We start from the raw sequence: 21,382 nt of genomic DNA on the forward strand, positions 1-21,382 counted from the left end.
AAAGGCACAATGCCGACTTAAGTACAGGAGGACTGACACTCTCACTTGCTACAATCTGGACCTCTCCTGCGAGTCCAGTTTTAGATTCTGATGCCTCACTTCCGGTTTACTGTATACCTTGCATCTTCTCATTGACGATGAAGCACGGAAATTGCATCCGAATTTAATACAAAAGGCACAATGCCGACTTAAGTACAGGAGGACTGACACACTCACTTTCTACGATCTGGACCTCTCCTGCGAGTCCAGTTTTAGATTCTGATGCCTCACTTCCGGTTTACTGTATACCTTGCATCTTCTTATTGACGATGAAGCACGGAAATTGCATCCGAATTTAATACAAAAGGCACAATGCCGACTTAAGTACAGGAGGACTGACACTCTCACTTTCTACGCTCTGGAACCCTCCTGCGAGTCCAGTTTTAGATTCTGATGCCTCACTTCCGGTTTACTGTATACCTTGCATCTTCTTATTGACGATGAAGCACGGAAATTGCATCCGAATTTAATACAAAAGGCACAATGCCGACTTAAGTACAGGAGGACTGACACTCTCACTTTCTACGATCTGGACCTCTCCTGCGAGTCCAGTTTTAGATTCTGATGCCTCACTTCCGGTTTACTGTATACCTTGCATCTTCTTATTGACGATGAAGCACGGAAATTGCATCCGAATTTAATACAAAAGGCACAATGCCGACTTAAGTACAGGAGGACTGACACTCTCACTTTCTACGATCTGGACCTCTCCTGCGAGTCCAGTTTTAGATTCTGATGCCTCACTTCCGGTTTACTGTATACCTTGCATCTTCTTATTGACGATGAAGCACGGACATTGCATCCGAATTTAATACAAAAGGCACAATGCCGACTTAAGTACAGGAGGACTGACACTCTCACTTTCTACGATCTGGACCTCTCCTGCGAGGCCAGTTTTAGATTCTGATGCCTCACTTCCGGTTTACTGTATACCTTGCATCTTCTTATTGACGATGAAGCACGGAAATTGCATCCGAATTTAATACAAAAAGCACAATGCCGACTTAAGTACAGGAGGACTGACACTCTCACTTTCTACGATCTGGACCTCTCCTGCGAGTCCAGTTTTAGATTCTGATGCCTCACTTCCGGTTTACTGTATACCTTGCATCTTCTTATTGACGATGAAGCACGGAAATTGCATCCGAATTTAATACAAAAGGCACAATGCCGACTTAAGTACAGGAGGACTGACACTCTCACTTTCTACGATCTGGACCTCTCCTGCGAGTCCAGTTTTAGATTCTGATGCCTCACTTCCTGTTTACTGTATACCTTGCATCTTCTTATTGACGATGAAGCACGGAAATTACATCCGAATTTAATACAAAAGGCACAATGCCGACTTAAGTACAGGAGGACTGACACTCTCACTTTCTACGATCTGGACCTCTCCTGCGAGTCCAGTCTTAGATTCTGATGCCTCACTTCCGGTTTACTGTATACCTTGCATCTTCTTATTGACGATGAAGCACGGAAATTGCATCCGAATTTAATACAAAAGGCACAATGCCGACTTAAGTACAGGAGGACTGAAACTCTCACTTTCTACGATCTGGACCTCTCCTGCGAGTCCAGTTTTAGATTCTGATGCCTCACTTCCGGTTTACTGTATACCTTGCATCTTCTTATTGACGATGAAGCACGGAAATTGCATCCGAATTTAATACAAAAGGCACAATGCCGACTTAAGTACAGGAGGACTGACACTCTCACTTTCTACGATCTGGACCTCTCCTGCGAGTCCAGTTTTAGATTCTGATGCCTCACTTCCGGTTTACTGTATACCTTGCATCTTCTTATTGACGATGAAGCACGGAAATTGCATCCGAATTTAATACAAAAGGCACAATGCCGACTTAAGTACAGGAGGACTGACACTCTCACTTTCTACGATCTGGACCTCTCCTGCGAGTCCAGTTTTAGATTCTGATGCCTCACTTTCGGTTAACTGTATACCTTGCATCTTCTTATTGACGATGAAGCACGGAAATTGCATCCGAATTTAATACAAAAGGCACAATGCCGACTTAAGTACAGGAGGAGTGACACTCTCACTTTCTACGATCTGGACCTCTCCTGCGAGTCCAGTTTTAGATTCTGATGCCTCACTTCCGGTTTACTGTATACCTTGCATCTTCTTATTGACGATGAAGCACGGAAATTGCATCCGAATTTAATACAAAAGGCACAATGCCGACTTAAGTACAGGAGGACTGACACTCTCACTTTCTACGATCTGGACCTCTCCTGCGAGTCCAGTTTTAGATTCTGATGCCTCACTTCCGGTTTACTGTATACCTTGCATCTTCTTATTGACGATGAAGCACGGAAATTGCATCCGAATTTAATACAATAGGCATAATGCCGACTTAAGTACAGGAGGACTGACACTCTCACTTTCTACGATCTGGACCTCTCCTGCGAGTCCAGTTTTAGATTCTGATGCCTCACTTCCGGTTTACTGTATACCTTGCATCTTCTTATTGACGATGAAGCACGGAAATTGCATCCGAATTTAATACAAAAGGCACAATGCCGACTTAAGTACAGGAGGACTGACACTCTCACTTTCCACGATCTGGACCTCTCCTGCGAGTCCAGTTTTAGATTCTGATGCCTCACTTCCGGTTTACTGTATACCTTGCATCATCTTATTGACGATGAAGCACGGAAATTGCATCCGAATTTAATACAAAAAAGCACAATGCCGACTTAAGTACATGAGGACTGACACTCTCACTTTCTACGATCTGGACCTCTCCTGCGAGTCCAGTTTTAGATTCTGATGCCTCACTTCCGGTTTACTGTATACCTTGCATCTTCTTATTGACGATGAAGCACGGAAATTGCATCCGAATTTAATACAAAAGGCACAATGCCGACTTAAGTACAGGAGGACTGACACTCTCACTTTCTACGATCTGGACCTCTCCTGCGAGTCCAGTTTTAGATTCTGATGCCTCACTTCCGGTTTACTGTATACCTTGCATCTTCTTATTGACGATGAAGCACGGAAATTGCATCCGAATTTAATACAAAAGGCACAATGCCGACTTAAGTACAGGAGGACTGACACTCTCACTTTCTACGATCTGGACCTCTCCTGCGAGTCCAGTTTTAGATTCTGATGCCTCACTTCCGGTTTACTGTATACCTTGCATCTTCTTATTGACGATGAAGCACGGAAATTGCATCCGAATTTAATACAAAAGGCACAATGCCGACTTAAGTACAGGAGGACTGACACTCTCACTTTCTACGGTCTGGACCTCTCCTGCGAGTCCAGTTTTAGATTCTGATGCCTCACTTCCGGTTTACTGTATACCTTGCATCTTCTTATTGACGATGAAGCACGGAAATTGCATCCGAATTTAATACAAAAGGCACAACGCCGACTTAAGTACAGGAGGACTGACACTCTCACCTTCTACGATCTGGACCTCTCCTGCGAGTCCAGTTTTAGATTCTGACGCCTCACTTCCGGTTTACTGTATACCTTGCATCTTCTTATTCACGATGAAGCACGGAAATTGCATCCGAATTTAATACAAAAGGCACAATGCCGACTTAAGTACAGGAGGACTGACACTCTCACTTTCTACGATCTGGACCTCTCCTGCGAGTCCAGTTTTTGATTCTGATGCCTCACTTCCGGTTTACTGTATACCTTGCATCTTCTTATTGACGATGAAGCACGGAAATTGCATCAGAATTTAATACAAAAAGCACAATGCCGACTTAAGTACAGGAGGACTGACACTCTCACTTTCTACGATCTGGACCTCTGCTGCGAGTCCAGTTTTAGATTCTGATGCCTCACTTCCGGTTTACTGTATACCTTGCATCTTCTTATTGACGATGAAGCACGGAAAAAGCGTCCGAATTTAATACAAAAGGCACAATGCCGACTTAAGTACAGGAGGACTGACACTCTCACTTTCTACGATCTGGACCTCTCCTGCGAGTCCAGTTTAAGATTCTGATGCCTCACTTCCGGTTTACTGTATACCTTGCATCTTCTTATTGACGATGAAGCACGGAAATTGCATCCGAATTTAATACAAAAGGCACAATGCCGACTTAAGTACAGGAGGACTGACACTCTCACTTTCTATGATCTGGCCCTCTCCTGCGATTCCAGTTTTGGATTCTGATGCCTCACTTCCGGTTTACTGTATACCTTGCATCTTCTTATTGACGATGAAGCACGGAAATTGCATCCGAATTTAATACAAAAGCCACAATGCCGACTTAAGTACAGGAGGACTGACACTCTCACTTTCTACGATCTGGACCTCTCCTGCGAGTCCAGTTTTAGATTCTGATGCCTCACTTCCGGTTTACTGTATACCTTGCATCTTCTTATTGACGATGAAGCACGGAAATTGCATCCGAATTTAATACAAAAGGCAAAATGCCGACTTAAGTACAGGAGGACTGACACTCTCACTTTCTACGATCTGGACCTCTCCTGCGAGTCCAGTTTTAGATTCTGATGCCTCACTTCCGGTTTACTGTATACCTTGCATCTTCTTATTGACGATGAAGCACGGAAAAAGCGTCCGAATTTAATACAAAAGGCACAATGCCGACTTAAGTACAGGGGGACTGACACTCTCACTTTCTACGATCTGGACCTCTCCTGCGAGTCCAGTTTTAGATTCTGATGCCTCACTTCCGGTTTACTGTATACCTTGCATCTTCTTATTGACGATGAAGCACGGAAATTGCATCCGAATTTAATACAATAGGCACAATGCCGACTTAAGTACAGGAGGACTGACACTCTCACTTTCTACGATCTGGACCTCTCCTGCGAGTCCAGTTTTAGATTCTGATGCCTCACTTCCGGTTTACTGTATACCTTGCATCTTCTTATTGACGATGAAGCACGGAAATTGCATCCGAATTTAATACAAAAGGCACAATGCCGACTTAAGTACAGGAGGACTGACACTCTCACTTTCTACGATCTGGACCTCTCCTGCGAGTCCAGTTTTAGATTCTGATGCCTCACTTCCGGTTTACTGTATACCTTGCATCTTCTTATTGACGATGAAGCACGGAAATTGCATCCGAATTTAATACAAAAGGCACAATGCCGACTTAAGTACAGGAGGACTGACACTCTCACTTTCTACGATCTGGACCTCTCCTGCGAGTCCAGTTTTAGATTCTGATGCCTCACTTCCGGTTTACTGTATACCTTGCATCTTCTTATTGACGATGAAGCACGGAAATTGCATCCGAATTTAATACAAAAGGCACAATGCCGACTTAAGTACAGGAGGACTGACACTCTCACTTTTTACGACCTGGACCTCTCCTGCGAGTCCAGTTTTAGATTCTGATGCCACACTTCCGGTTTACTGTATACCTTGCATCTTCTTATTGACGATGAAGCACGGAAATAGCATCCGAATTTAATACAAAAGGCACAATGCCGACTTAAGTACAGGAGGACTGACACTCTCACTTTCTACGCTCTGGACCTCTCCTGCGAGTCCAGTCTTAGATTCTGATGCCTCACTTCCGGTTTACTGTATACCTTGCATCTTCTTATTGACGATGAAGCACGGAAATTGCATCCGAATTTAATTCAAAAGGCACAATGCCGACTTAAGTACAGGAGGACTGACACTCTGACTTTCTACGATCTGGACCTCTCCTGCGAGTCCAGTTTTAGATTCTGATGCCTCACTTCCGGTTTACTGTATACCTTGCATCTTCTTATTGACGATGAAGCACGGAAATTGCATCCGAATTTAATACAAAAGGCACAATGCCGACTTAAGTACAGGAGGACTGACACTCTCACTTTCTACGATCTGGACCTCTCCTGCGAGTCCAGTTTTAGATTCTGATGCCTCACTTCCGGTTTACTGTATACCTTGCATCTTCTTATTGACGATGAAGCACGGAAATTGCATCCGAATTTAATACAAAAGGCACAATGCCGACTTAAGTACAGGAGGACTGACACTCTCACTTTCTACGATCTGGACCTCTCCTGCGAGTCCAGTTTTAGATTCTGATGCCTCACTTCCGGTTTACTGTATACCTTGCATCTTCTTATTGCCGATGAAGCACGGAAATTGCATCCGAATTTAATACAATAGGCACAATGCCGACTTAAGTACAGGAGGACTGACACTCTCACTTTCTACGATCTGGACCTCTCCTGCGAGTCCAGTTTTAGATTCTGATGCCTCACTTCCGGTTTACTGTATACCTTGCATCTTCTTATTGACGATGAAGCACGGAAATTGCATCCGAATTTAATACAAAAGGCACAATGCCGACTTAAGTACAGGAGGACTGACACTCTCACTTTCTACGATCTGGACCTCTCCTGCGAGTCCTGTTTTAGATTCTGATGCCTCACTTCCGGTTTACTGTATACCTTGCATCTTCTTATTGACGATGAAGCACGGAAATTGCATCCGAATTTAATACAAAAGGCACAATGCCGACTTAAGTACAGGAGGACTGACACTCTCACTTTTTACGACCTGGACCTCTCCTGCGAGTCCAGTTTTAGATTCTGATGCGACACTTCCGGTTTACTGTATACCTTGCATCTTCTTATTGACGATGAAGCACGGAAATTGCATCCGAATTTAATACAAAAGGCACAATGCCGACTTAAGTACAGGAGGACTGACACTCTCACTTTCTACGCTCTGGACCTCTCCTGCGAGTCCAGTCTTAGATTCTGATGCCTCACTTCCGGTTTACTGTATACCTTGCATCTTCTTATTGACGATGAAGCACGGAAATTGCATCCGAATTTAATACAAAAGGCACAATGCCGACTTAAGTACAGGAGGACTGACACTCTGACTTTCTACGATCTGGACCTCTCCTGCGAGTCCAGTTTTAGATTCTGATGCCTCACTTCCGGTTTACTGTATACCTTGCATCTTCTTATTGACGATGAAGCACGGAAATGGCATCCGAATTTAATACAAAAGGCACAATGCCGACTTAAGTACAGGAGGACTGACACTCTCACTTTCTACGATCTGGACCTCTCCTGCGAGTCCAGTTTTAGATTCTGATGCCTCACTTCCGGTTTACTGTATACCTTGCATCTTCTTATTGACGATGAAGCACGGAAATTGCATCCGAATTTAGTACAAAAGGCACAATGCCGACTTAAGTACAGGAGGACTGACACTCTCACTTTCTACGATCTGGACCTCTCCTGCGAGTCCAGTTTTAGATTCTAATGCCTCACTTCCGGTTTACTGTATACCTTGCATCTTCTTATTGCCGATGAAGCACGGAAATTGCATCCGAATTTAATACAATAGGCACAATGCCGACTTAAGTACAGGAGGACTGACACTCTCACTTTCTACGATCTGGACCTCTCCTGCGAGTCCAGTTTCAGATTCTGATGCCTCACTTCCGGTTTACTGTATACCTTGCATCTTCTTATTGACGATGAAGCACGGAAATTGCATCGGAATTTAATACAAAAGGCACAATGCCGACTTAAGTACAGGAGGACTGACACTCTCACTTTCTACGATCTGGACCTCTCCTGCGAGTCCAGTTTTAGATTCTGATGCCTCACTTCCGGTTTACTGTATACCATGCATCTTCTTATTGACGATGAAGCACGGAAATTGCATCCGAATTTAATACAAAAGGCACAATGCCGACTTAAGTACAGGAGGACTGACACTCTCACTTTCTACGATCTGGACCTCTCCTGCGAGTCCAGTTTTAGATTATGATGCCTCACTTCCGGTTTACTGTATACCTTGCATCTTCTTATTGACGATGAAGCACGGAAATTGCATCCGAATTTAATACAAAAGGCACAATGCCGACTTAAGTACAGGAGGAGTGACACTCTCACTTTCTACGATCTGGACCTCTCCTGCGAGTCCAGTTTTAGATTCTGATGCCTCACTTCCGGTTTACTGTATACCTTGCATCTTCTTATTGACGATGAAGCACGGAAATTGCATCCGAATTTAATACAAAAGGCACAATGCCGACTTAAGTACAGGAGGACTGACACTCTCACTTTCTACGATCTGGACCTCTCCTGCGAGTCCAGTTTTAGATTCTGATGCCTCACTTCCGGTTTACTGTATACCTTGCATCTTCTTATTGACGATGAAGCACGGAAATTGCATCCGAATTTAATACAAAAGGCACAACGCCGACTTAAGTACAGGAGGACTGACACTCTCACTTTCTACGATCTGGACCTCTCCTGCGAGTCCAGTTTTAGATTCTGATGCCTCACTTCCGGTTTACTGTATACCTTGCATCTTCTTATTGACGATGAACCACGGAAATTGCATCCGAATTTAATACAAAAGGCACAATGCCGACTTAAGTACAGGAGGACTGACACTCTCACTTTCTACGATCTGGACCTCTCCTGCGAGTCCAGTTTTAGATTCTGATGCCTCACTTCCGGTTTACTGTATACCTTGCATCTTCTTATTGAGGATGAAGCACGGAAATTGCATCCGAATTTAATACAAAAGGCACAATGCCGACTTAAGTACAGGAGGACTGACACTCTCACTTTCTACGATCTGGACCTCTCCTGCGAGTCCAGTTTAAGATTCTGATGCCTCACTTCCGGTTTACTGTATACCTTGCATCTTCTTATTGACGATGAAGCACGGAAATTGCATCCGAATTTAATACAAAAGGCACAATGCCGACTTAAGTACAGGAGGACTGACACTCTCACTTTCTACGATCTGGACCTCTCCTGCGAGTCCAATTTTAGATTCTGATGCCTCACTTCCGGTTTACTGTATACCTTGCATCTTCTTATTGACGATGAAGCACGGAAATTGCATCCGAATTTAATACAAAAGGCACAATGCCGACTTAAGTACAGGAGGACTGACACTCTCACATTCTACGATCTGGACCTCTCCTGCGAGTCCAGTTTTAGATTCTGTTGCCTCACTTCCGGTTTACTGTATACCTTGCATCTTCTTATTGACGATGAAGCACGGAAATTGCATCCGAATTTAATACAAAAGGCACAATGCCGACTTAAGTACAGGAGGACTGACACTCTCCCTTTCTACGATCTGGACCTCTCCTGCGAGTCCAGTTTTAGATTCAGATGCCTCACTTCCGGTTTACTGTATACCTTGCATCTTCTTATTGACGATGAAGCACGGAAATTGCATCCGAATTTAATACAAAAGGCACAATGCCGACTTCAGTACAGGAGGACTGACACTCTCACTTTTAACGATCTGGACCTCTCCTGCGAGTCCAGTTTTAGATTCTGATGCCTCACTTCCGGTTTACTGTATACCTTGCATCTTCTTATTGTCGATGAAGCACGGAAATTGCATCCGAATTTAATACAAAAGGCACAATGCCGACTTAAGTACAGGAGGACTGACACTCTCACTTTCTACGATCTGGACCTCTCCTGCGAGTCCAGTTTTAGATTCTGATGCCTCACTTCCGGTTTACTGTATACCTTGCATCTTCTTATTGACGATGAAGCACGGAAATTGCATCCGAATTTAATACAAAAGGCACAATGCCGACTTAAGTACAGGAGGACTGACACTCTCACTTTCTACGATCTGGACCTCTCCTGCGAGTCCAGTTTTAGATTCTGATGCCTCACTTCCGGTTTACTGTATACCTTGCATCTTCTTATTGACGATGAAGCACGGAAATTGCATCCGAATTTAATACAAAAGGCACAATGCCGACTTAAGTACAGGAGGACTGACACTCTCACTTTCTACGATCTGAAACTCTCCTGCGAGTCCAGTTTTAGATTCTGATGCCTCACTTCCGGTTTACTGTATACCTTGTATCTTCTTATTGACGATGAAGCACGGAAATTGCATCCGAATTTAATACAAAAGGCACAATGCCGACTTAAGTACAGGAGGAGTGACACTCTCACTTTCTACGATCTGGACCTCTCCTGCGAGTCCAGTTTTAGATTCTGATGCCTCACTTCCGGTTTACTGTATACCTTGCATCTTCTTATTGACGATGAAGCACGGAAATTGCATCCGAATTTAATACAAAAGGCACAATGCCGACTTAAGTACAGGAGAACTGACACTCTCACTTTCTACGATCTGGACCTCTCCTGCGAGTCCAGTTTTAGATTCTGATGCCTCACTTCCGCTTTACTGTATACCTTGCATCTTCTTATTGACGATGAAGCACGGAAATTGCATCCGAATTTAATACAAAAGGCACAATGCCGACTTAAGTACAGGAGGACTGACACTCTCACTTTCTACGATCTGGACCTCTCCTGAGAGTCCAATTTTAGATTCTGGTGCCTCACTTCCGGTTTACTGTATACCTTGCATCTTCTTATTGACGATGAAGCACGGAAATTGCATCCGAATTTAATACAAAAGGCACAATGCCGACTTAAGTACAGGAGGACTGACACTCTCACTTTCTACGATCCGGACCTCTCCTGCGAGTCTAGTTTTAGATTCTGATGCCTCACTTCCGGTTTACTGTATACCTTGCATCTTCTTATTGACGATGAAGCACGGAAATTGCATCCGAATTTAATACAAAAGGCACAATGCCGACTTAAGTACAGGAGGAGTGACACTCTCACTTTCTACGATCTGGACCTCTCCTGCGAGTCCAGTTTTAGATTCTGATGCCTCACTTCCGGTTTACTGTACACCTTGCATCTTCTTATTGACGACGAAGCACGGAAATTGCATCTGAATTTAATACAAAAGGCACAATGCCGACTTAAGTACAGGAGGACTGACACTCTCACTTTCTACAATCTGGACCTCTCCTGCGAGTCCAGTTTTAGATTCTGATGCCTCACTTCCGGTTTACTGTATACCTTGCATCTTCTTATTGACGATGAAGCACGGAAATTGCATCCGAATTTAATACAAAAGGCACAATGCCGACTTAAGTACAGGAGGACTGACACTCTCACTTTCTACGATCTGGACCTCTCCTGCGAGTCCAGTTTTAGATTCTGATGCCTCACTTCCGGTTTACTGTATACCTTGCATCTTCTTATTGACGATGAAGCACGGAAATTGCATCCGAATTTAATACAAAAGGCACAATGCCGACTTAAGTACAGGAGGACTGACACTCTCACTTTCTACGATCTGGACCTCTCCTGCGAGTCCAGTTTTAGATTCTGATGCCTCACTTCCGGTTTACTGTATACCTTGCATCTTCTAATTGACGATGAAGCACGGAAATTGCATCCGAATTTAATACAATAGGCACAATGCCGACTTAAGTACAGGAGGACTGACACTCTCACTTTCTACGATCTGGACCTCTCCTGCGAGTCCAGTTTTAGATTCTGATGCCTCACTTCCGGTTTACTGTATACCTTGCATCTTCTTATTGACGATGAAGCACGGAAATTGCATCCGAATTTAATACAAAAGGCACAATGCCGACTTAAGTACAGGAGGACTGACACTCTCACTTTCTACGATCTGGACCTCTCTGCGAGTCCAGTTTTAGATTCTGATGCCTCACTTCCGGTTTACTGTATACCTTGCATCTTCTTATTGACGATGAAGCACGGAAATTGCATCCGAATTTAATACAAAAGGCACAATGCCGACATCAGTACAGGAGGACTGACACTCTCACTTTCTACGATCTGGACCTCTCCTGCGAGTCCAGTTTTAGATTCTGATGCCTCACTTCCGGTTTACTGTATACCTTGCATCTTCTTATTGACGATGAAGCACGGAAATTGCATCCGAATTTAATACAAAAGGCACAATGCCGACTTAAGTACAGGAGGACTGACACTCTCACTTTCTACGATCTGGACCTCTCCTGCGAGTCCAGTTTTAGATTCTGATGCCTCACTTCCGGTTTACTGTATACCTTGCATCTTCTTATTGACGATGAAGCACGGAAATTGCATCCGAATTTAATACAAAAGGCACAATGCCGACTTAAGTAAAGGAGGACTGACACACTCACTTTCTACGATCTGGACCTCTCCTGCGAGTCCAGTTTTAGATTCTGATGCCTCACTTCCGGTTTACTGTATACCTTGCATCTTCTTATTGACGATGAAGCACGGAAATTGCATCCGAATTTAATACAAAGGGCACAATGCCGACTTAAGTACAGGAGGACTGACACTCTCACTTTCTACGACCTGGAACCCTCCTGCGAGTCCAGTTTTAGATTCTGATGCCTCACTTCCGGTTTACTGTATACCTTGCATCTTCTTATTGACGATGAAGCACGGAAATTGCATCCGAATTTAATACAAAAGGCACAATGCTGACTTAAGTACAGGAGGACTGACACTCTCACTTTCTACGATCTGGACCTCTCCTGCGAGTCCAGTTTTAGATTCTGATGCCTCACTTCCGGTTTACTGTATACCTTGCATCTTCTTATTGACGATGAAGCACGGAAATTGCATCCGAATTTAATACAAAAGGCACAATGCCGACTTAAGTACAGGAGGACTGACACTCTCACTTTCTACGATCTGGACCTCTCCTGCGAGTCCAGTTTTAGATTCTGATGCCTCACTTCCGGTTTACTGTATACCTTGCATCTTCTTATTGACGATGAAGCACGGAAATTGCATCCGAATTTAATACAAAAGGCACAATGCCGACTTAAGTACAGGAGGACTGACACTCTCACTTTCTACGATCTGGACCTCTCCTGCGAGTCCAGTTTTAGATTCTGATGCCTCACTTCCGGTTTACTGTATACCTTGCATCTTCTTATTGACGATGAAGCACGGAAATTGCATCCGAATTTAATACAAAAGGCACAATGCCGACTTAAGTACAGGAGGACTGAAACTCTCACTTTCTACGATCTGGACCTCTCCTGCGAGTCCAGTTTTAGATTCTGATGCCTCACTTCCGGTTTACTGTATACCTTGCATCTTCTTATTGACGATGAAGCACGGAAATTGCATCCGAATTTAATACAAAAGGCACTATGCCGACTTAAGTACAGGAGGACTGACACTCTCACTTTCTACGATCTGGACCTCTCCTGCGAGTCCAGTTTTAGATTCTGATGCCTCACTTCCGGTTTACTGTATACCTTGCATCTTCTTATTGACGATGAAGCACGGAAATTGCATCCGAATTTAATACAAAAGGCACAATGCCGACTTAAGTACAGGAGGACTGACACTCTCACTTTCTACGATCTGGACCTCTCCTGCGAGTCCAGTTTTAGATTCTGATGCCTCACTTCCGGTTTACTGTATACCTTGCATCTTCTTATTGACGATGAAGCACGGAAATAGCATCCGAATTTAATACAAAAGGCACAATGCCGACTTAAGTACAGGAGGACTGACACTCTCACTTTCTACGATATGGACCTCTCCTGCGAGTCCAGTTTTAGATTCTGATGCCTCACTTCCGGTTTACTGTATACCTTGCTTCTTCTTATTGACGATGAAGCACGGAAATTGCATCCGAATTTAATACAAAAGGCACAATGCCGACTTAAGTACAGGAGGACTGACACTCTCACTTTCTACGATCTGGACCTCTCCTGCGAGTCCAGTTTTAGATTCTGATGCCTCACTTCCGGTTTACTGTATACCTTGCATCTTCTTATTGACGATGAAGCACGGAAATTGCATCCGAATTTAATACAATAGGCACAATGCCGACTTAAATACAGGAGGACTGACACTCTCACTTTCTACGATCTGGACCTCTCCTGCGAGTCCAGTTTTAGATTCTGATGCCTCACTTCCGGTTTACTGTATACCTTGCATCTTCTTATTGACGATGAAGCACGGAAATTGCATCCGAATTTAATACAAAAGGCACAATGCCGACTTAAGTACAGGAGGACTGACACTCTCACTTTCTACGATCTGCACCCCTCCTGCGAGTCCAGTTTTAGATTCTGATGCCTCACTTCCGGTTTACTGTATACCTTGCATCTTCTTATTGACGATGAAGCACGGAAATTGCATCCGAATTTAATACAAAAGGCACAATGCCGACTTAAGTACAGGAGGACTGACACTCTCACTTTCTACGATCTGGTCTTCTCCTGCGAGTCCAGTTTTAGATTCTGATGCCTCACTTCCGGTTTACTGTATACCTTGCATCTTCTTATTGACGATGAAGCACGGAAATTGCATGCGAATTTAATACAAAAGGCACAATGCCGACTTAAGTACAGGAGGACTGACATTCTCACTTTCTACGATCTGGACCTCTCCTGCGAGTCCACTTTTAGATTCTGATGCCTCACTTCCGGTTTACTGTATACCTTGCATCTTCTTATTGACGATGAAGCACGGAAATTGCATCCGAATTTAATACAAAAGGCACAATGCCGACTTAAGTACAGGAGGACTGACACTCTCACTTTCTACGATCTGGACCTCTCCTGCGAGTCCAGTTTTAGATTCTGATGCCTCACTTCCGGTTTACTGTATACCTTGCATCTTCTTATTGACGATGAAGCACGGAAATTGCATCCGAATTTAATACAAAAGCACAATGCCGACCTAAGTACAGGAGGACTGACACTCTCACTTTCTACGATCTGGACCTCTCCTGCGAGTCCAGTTTTAGATTCTGATGCCTCACTTCCGGTTTACTGTATACCTTGCATCTTCTTATTGACGATGAAGCACGGAAATTGCATCCGAATTTAATACAAAAGGCACAATGCCGACTTAAGTACAGGAGGACTGACACTCTCACATTCTACGATCTGGAACCCTCCTGCGAGTCCAGTTTTAGATTCTGATGCCTCACTTCCCGTTTACTGTATACCTTGCATCTTCTTATTGACGATGAAGCACGGAAATTGCATCCGAATTTAATAGAAAAGGCACAATGCCGACTTAAGTACAGGAGGACTGACACTCTCACTTTCTTCGATCTGGACCTCTCCTGCGAGTCCAGTTTTAGATTCTGATTCCTCACTTCCGGTTTACTGTATACCTTGCATCTTCTTATTGACGATGAAGCACGGAAATTGCATCCGAATTTAATACAAAAGGCACAATGCCGACTTAAGTACAGGAGGACTGACACTCTCACTTTCTACGATCTGGACCTCTCCTGTGGGTCCAGTTTTAGATTCTGATGCCTCACTTCCGGTTTACTGTATACCTTGCATCTTCTTATTGACGATGAAGCACGGAAATTGCATCCGAATTTAATACAAAAGGCACATTGCCGACTTAAGTACAGGAGGACTGACACTCTCACTTTCTACGATCTGGACCTCTCCTGCGAGTCCAATTTTAGATTCTGATTCCTCACTTCCGGTTTACTGTATACCTTGCATCTTCTTATTGACGATGAAGCACGGAAATTGCATCCGAATTTAATACAAAAGGCACAATGCCGACTTAAGTACAGGAGGACTGACACTCTCACTTTCTACGATCTGGACTTCTCCTGCGAGTCCAGTTTTAGATTCTGATGCCTCACTTCCGGTTTACTGTATACCTTGCATCTTCTTATTGACGATGAAGACCGGAAATTGCATCCGAATTAAATACAAAAGGCACAATGCCGACTTAAGTACAGGAGGACTGACACTCTCACTTTCTACGATCTGGAGCTCTCCTGCGGGTCCAGTTTTAGATTCTGATGCCTCACTTCCGGTTTACTGTATCCCTTGCATCTTCTTATTGACGATGAAGCACCGAAATTGCATCCGAATTTAATACAAAAGGCACAATGCCGACTTAAGTACAGGAGGACTGACACTCTCACTTTCTACGATCTGGACCTCTCCTGCGAGTCCAGTTTTAGATTCTGATGCCTCACTTCCGGTTTACTGTATACCTTGCATCTTCTTATTGACGATGAAGCACGGAAATTGCATCCGAATTTAATACAAAAGGCACAATGCCGACTTAAGTACAGGAGAACTGACACTTTCACTTTCTACGATCTGGACCTCTCCTGCGAGTCCAGTTTTAGATTCTGATGCCTCACTTCCGGTTTACTGTGTACCTTGCACCTTCTTATTGACGATGAAGCACGGAAATTGCTTCCGAATTTAATACAAAAGGCACAATGCCGACTTAAGTACAGGAGGACTGAGACTCTCACTTTCTACGATCTGGATCCCTCCTGCGAGTCCAGTTTTAGATTCTGATGCCTCACTTCCGGTTTACTGTATACCTTGCATCTACTTATTGACGATGAAGCACGGAAATTGCATCCGAATTTAATACAAAAGGCACAATGCCGACTTAAGTACAGGAGGACTGACACTCTCACTTTCTACGATCTGGACTTCTCCTGCGAGTCCAGTTTTAGATTCTGATGCCTCACTTCCGGTTTACTGTACACCTTGCATCTTCTTATTGACGATGAAGCATGGAAATTGCATGCGAATTTAATACAAAAGGCACAATGCCGACTTAAGTACAGGAGGACTGACACTCTCACTTTCTACGATCTGGACCTCTCCTGCGAGTCCAGTTTTAGATTCTGATGCCTCACTTCCGGTTTACTGTATACCTTGCATCTTCTTATTGACGATGAAGCACGGAAATTGCATCCGAATTTAATACAAAAGGCACAATGCCGACTTAAGTACAGGAGGACTGACACTCTCACTTTCTACAATCTGGACCTCTCCTGCGAGTCCAGTTTTAAATTCTGATGCCTCACTTCCGGTTTACTGTATACCTTGCATCTACTTATTGACGATGAAGCACGGAAATTGCATCCGAATTTAATACAAAAGGCACAATGCCGACTTAAGTACAGGAGGACTGACACTCTCACTTTCTACGATCTGGACCTCTCCTGCGAGTCCAATTTTAGATTCTGATTCCTCACTCCCTGTTTACTGTATACCTTGCATCTTCTTATTGACGATGAAGCACGGAAATTGCATCCGAATTTAATACAAAAGGCACAATGCCGACTTAAGTACAGGAGGACTGACACTCTCACTTTCTACGATCTGGACCTCTCCTGCGAGTCCAGTTTTAGATTCTGATGCCTCACTTCCGGTTTACTGTATACCTTGCATCTTCTTATTGACGATGAAGCACGGAAATTGCATCCGAATTTAATACAAAAGGCACAATGCCGACTTAAGTACAGGAGGACTGACACTCTCACTTTCTACGATCTGGACCTCTCCTGCGAGTCCAGTTTTAGATTCTGATGCCTCACTTCCGGTTTACTGTATACCATGCATCTTCTTATTGACGATGAAGCACGGAAATTGCATCCGAATTTAATACAAAAGGCACAATGCCGACTTAAGTACAGGAGGACTGACACTCTCACTTTCTACGATCTGGACCTCTCCTGCGAGTCCAGTTTTAGATTCTGATGCCTCACTTCCGTATTACTGTATACCTTGCATCTTCTTATTGACGATGAAGCACGGAAATTGCATCCGAATTTAATACAAAAGGCACAATGCCGACTTAAGTACAAGAGGACTGACACTCTCACTTTCTACGATCTGGACCTCTCCTGCGAGTCCAGTTTCAGATTCTGATGCCTCACTTCCGGTTTACTGTATACCTTGCATCTTCTTATTGACGATGAAGCACGGAAATTGCATCCGAATTTAATACAAAAGACACAATGCCGACTTAAGTACAGGAGGACTGACACTCTCACTTTCTACGATCTGGACCTCTCCTGCGAGTCCAATTTTAGATTCTGATTCCTCACTTCCGGTTTACTGTATACCTTGCATCTTCTTATTGACGATGAAGCACGGAAATTGCATCCGAATTTAATACAAAAGGCACAATGCCGACTTAAGTACAGGAGGACTGACACTCTCACTTTCTACGATCTGGACCTCTCCTGCGAGTCCAGTTTTAGATTCTGATGCCTCACTTCCGGTTTACTGTATACCTTGCATCTTCTTATTGACGATGAAGCACGGAAATTGCATCCGAATTTAATACAAAAGGCACAATGCCGACTTAAGTACAGGAGGACTGACACTCTCACTTTCTACGATCTGGACCTCTCCTGCGGGTCCAGTTTTAGATTCTGATGCCTCACTTCCGGTTTACTGTATACCTTGCATCTTCTTATTGACGATGAAGCACCGAAATTGCATCCGAATTTAATACAAAAGGCACAATGCCGACTTAAGTACAGGAGGACTGACACTCTCACTTTCTACGATCTGGACCTCTCCTGCGAGTCCAGTTTTAGATTCTGATGCCTCACTTCCGGTTTGTTGTCTACCTTGCATCTTCTTATTGATGATGAAGCACGGAAATTGCATCCGAATTCAATACAAAAGGCACAATGCCGACTTAAGTACAGGAGGACTGACACTCTCACTTTCTACGATCTGGACCTCTCCTGCGAGTCCAGTTTTAGATTCTGATGCCTCACTTCCGGTTTACTGTATACCTTGCATCTTCTTATTGACGATAAAGCACGGAAATTGCATCCGACTTTAATACAAAAGGCACAATGCCGACTTAAGTACAGGTGGACTGACACTCTCACTTTCTACGATCTGGAACCCTCCTGCGAGTCCAGTTTTAGATTCTGATGCCTCACTTCCGGTTTACTGTATACCTTGCATCTTCTTATTGACGATGAAGCACGGAAATTGCATCCGAATTTAATAGAAAAGGCACAATGCCGACTTAAGTACAGGAGGACTGACACTCTCACTTTCTTCGATCTGGACCTCTCCTGCGAGTCCAGTTTTAGATTCTGATGCCTCACTTCCGGTTCACTGTATACCTTGCATCTTCTTATTGACGATGAAGCACGGAAATTGCATCCGAATTTAATACAAAAGGCACAATGCCGACTTAAGTACAGGAGGACTGACACTCTCACTTTCTACGATCTGGACCTCTCCTGCGAGCCCAGTTTTAGATTCTGATGCCTCACTTCCGGATTACTGTATACCTTGCATCTTCTTATTGACGATGAAGCACGGAAATTGCATCCGAATTTAATACAAAAGGCACAATGCCGACTTAAGTACAGGAGGACTGACACTCTCACTTTCTACGATCTGGACCTCTCCTGCGAGGCCAGTTTTAGATACTGATGCCTCACTTCCGGTTTACTGTATACCTTGCATCTTCTTATTGACGATGAAGCACGGAAATTGCATCCGAATTTAATGCAAAAGGCACAATGCCGACTTAAGTACAGGAGGACTGACACTCTCACTTTCTACGATCTGGACCTCTCCTGCGAGTCCAGTTTTAGATTCTGATGCCTCACTTCCGGTTTACTGTATACCATGCATCTTCTTATTGACGATGAAGCACGGAAATTGCATCGAATTTAATACAAAAGGCACAATGCCGACTTAAGTACAGGAGGACTGACACTCTCACTTTCTTCGATCTGGACCTCTCCTGCGAGTCCAGTTTTAGATTCTGATGCCTCACTTCCGGTTTACTGTATACCTTGCATCTTCTTATTGACGATGAAGCACGGAAATTGCATCCGAATTTAATACAAAAGGCACAATGCCGACTTAAGTACAGGAGGACTGACACTCTCACTTTCTACGATCTGGACCTCTCCTGCGAGTCCAGTTTTAGATTCTGATGCCTCACTTCCGGTTTACTGTATACCTTGCATCTTCTTATTGACGATGAAGCACCGAAATTGCATCCGAATTTAATACAAAAGGCACAATGCCGACTTAAGTACAGGAGGACTGACACTCTCACTTTCTACGATCTGGACCTCTCCTGCGAGTCCAGTTTTAGATTATGATGCCTCACTTCCGGTTTACTGTATACCTTGCATCTTCTTATTGACGATGAAGCACGGAAACTGCATCCGAATTTAATACAAAAGGCACAATGCCGACTTAAGTACAGGAGGACTGACACTCTCACTTTCTACGATCTGGACCTCTCCTGCGAGTCCAGTTTTAGATTCTGATGCCTCACTTCCAGTTTACTGTATACCTTGCACCTTCTTATTGACGATGAAGCACGGAAATTGCATCCGAATTTAATACAAAAGGCACAATGCCGACTTAAGTACAGGAGGACTGACACTCTCACTTTCTACGATCTGGACCCCTCCTGCGAGTCCAGTTTTAGATTCTGATGCCTCACTTCCGGTTTACTGTATACCTTGCATCTTCTTATTGACGATGAAGCACGGAAATTGCATCCGAATTTAATACAAAAGGCACAATGCCGACTTAAGTACAGGAGGACTGACACTCTCACTTTCTACGATCTGGACTTCTCCTGCGAGTCCAGTTTTAGATTCTGATGCCTCACTTCCGGTTTACTGTATACCTTGCATCTTCTTATTGACGATGAAGCACGGAAATTGCATGCGAATTTAATACAAAAGGCACAATGCCGACTTAAGTACAGGAGGACTGACACTCTCACTTTCTACGATCTGGACCTCTCCTGCGAGTCCAGTTTTAGATTCTGATGCCTCACTTCCGGTTTACTGTATACCTTGCATCTTCTTATTGACGATGAAGCACGGAAATTGCATCCGAATTTAATACAAAAGGCACAATGCCGACTTAAGTACAGGAGGACTGACACTCTCACTTTCTACGATCTGGACCTCTCCTGCGAGTCCAGTTTTAGATTCTGATGCCTCACTTCCGGTTTACTGTATACCTTGCATCTTCTTATTGACGATGAAGCACGGAAATTGCATCCGAATTTAATACTAAAGGCACAATGCCGACTTAAGTACAGGAGGACTGACACTCTCACTTTCTATGATCTGGACCTCTCCTGCGAGTCCAGTTTTAGATTCTGATGCCTCACTTCCGGTTTACTGTATACCTTGCATCTTCTTATTGACGATGAAGCACGGAAGTTGCATCCGAATTTAATACAAACGGCACAATGCCGACTTAAGTACAGGAGGACTGACACTCTCACTTTCTACGATCTGGACCTCTCCTGCGAGTCCAGTTTTAGATTCTGATGCCTCACTTCCGGTTTACTGTATACCTTGCATCTTCTTATTGACGATGAAGCACGGAAATTGCATCCGAATTTAATACAAAATGCACAATGCCGACTTAAGTACAGGAGGACTGACACTCTCACTTTCTACGATCTGGACCTCTCCTGCGAGTCCAGTTTTAGATTCTGATGCCTCACTTCCGGTTTACTGTATACCTTGCATCTTCTTCTTGACGATGAAGCACGGAAATTGCATCCGAATTTAATACAAAAGGCACAATGCCGACTTAAGTACAGGAGGACTGAGACTCTCACTTTCTACGATCTGGACCTCTCCTGCGAGTCCAGTTTTAGATTCTGATGCCTCACTTCCGGTTTACTGTATACCTTGCATCTTCTTATTGACGATGAAGCACGGAAATGGCATCCGAATTTAATACAAAAGGCACA

Source organism: Schistocerca serialis, chromosome 10, assembly GCF_023864345.2.
Source record: "Schistocerca serialis cubense isolate TAMUIC-IGC-003099 chromosome 10, iqSchSeri2.2, whole genome shotgun sequence".
NCBI classification, from domain to species: Eukaryota; Metazoa; Arthropoda; class Insecta; order Orthoptera; family Acrididae; genus Schistocerca; species Schistocerca serialis.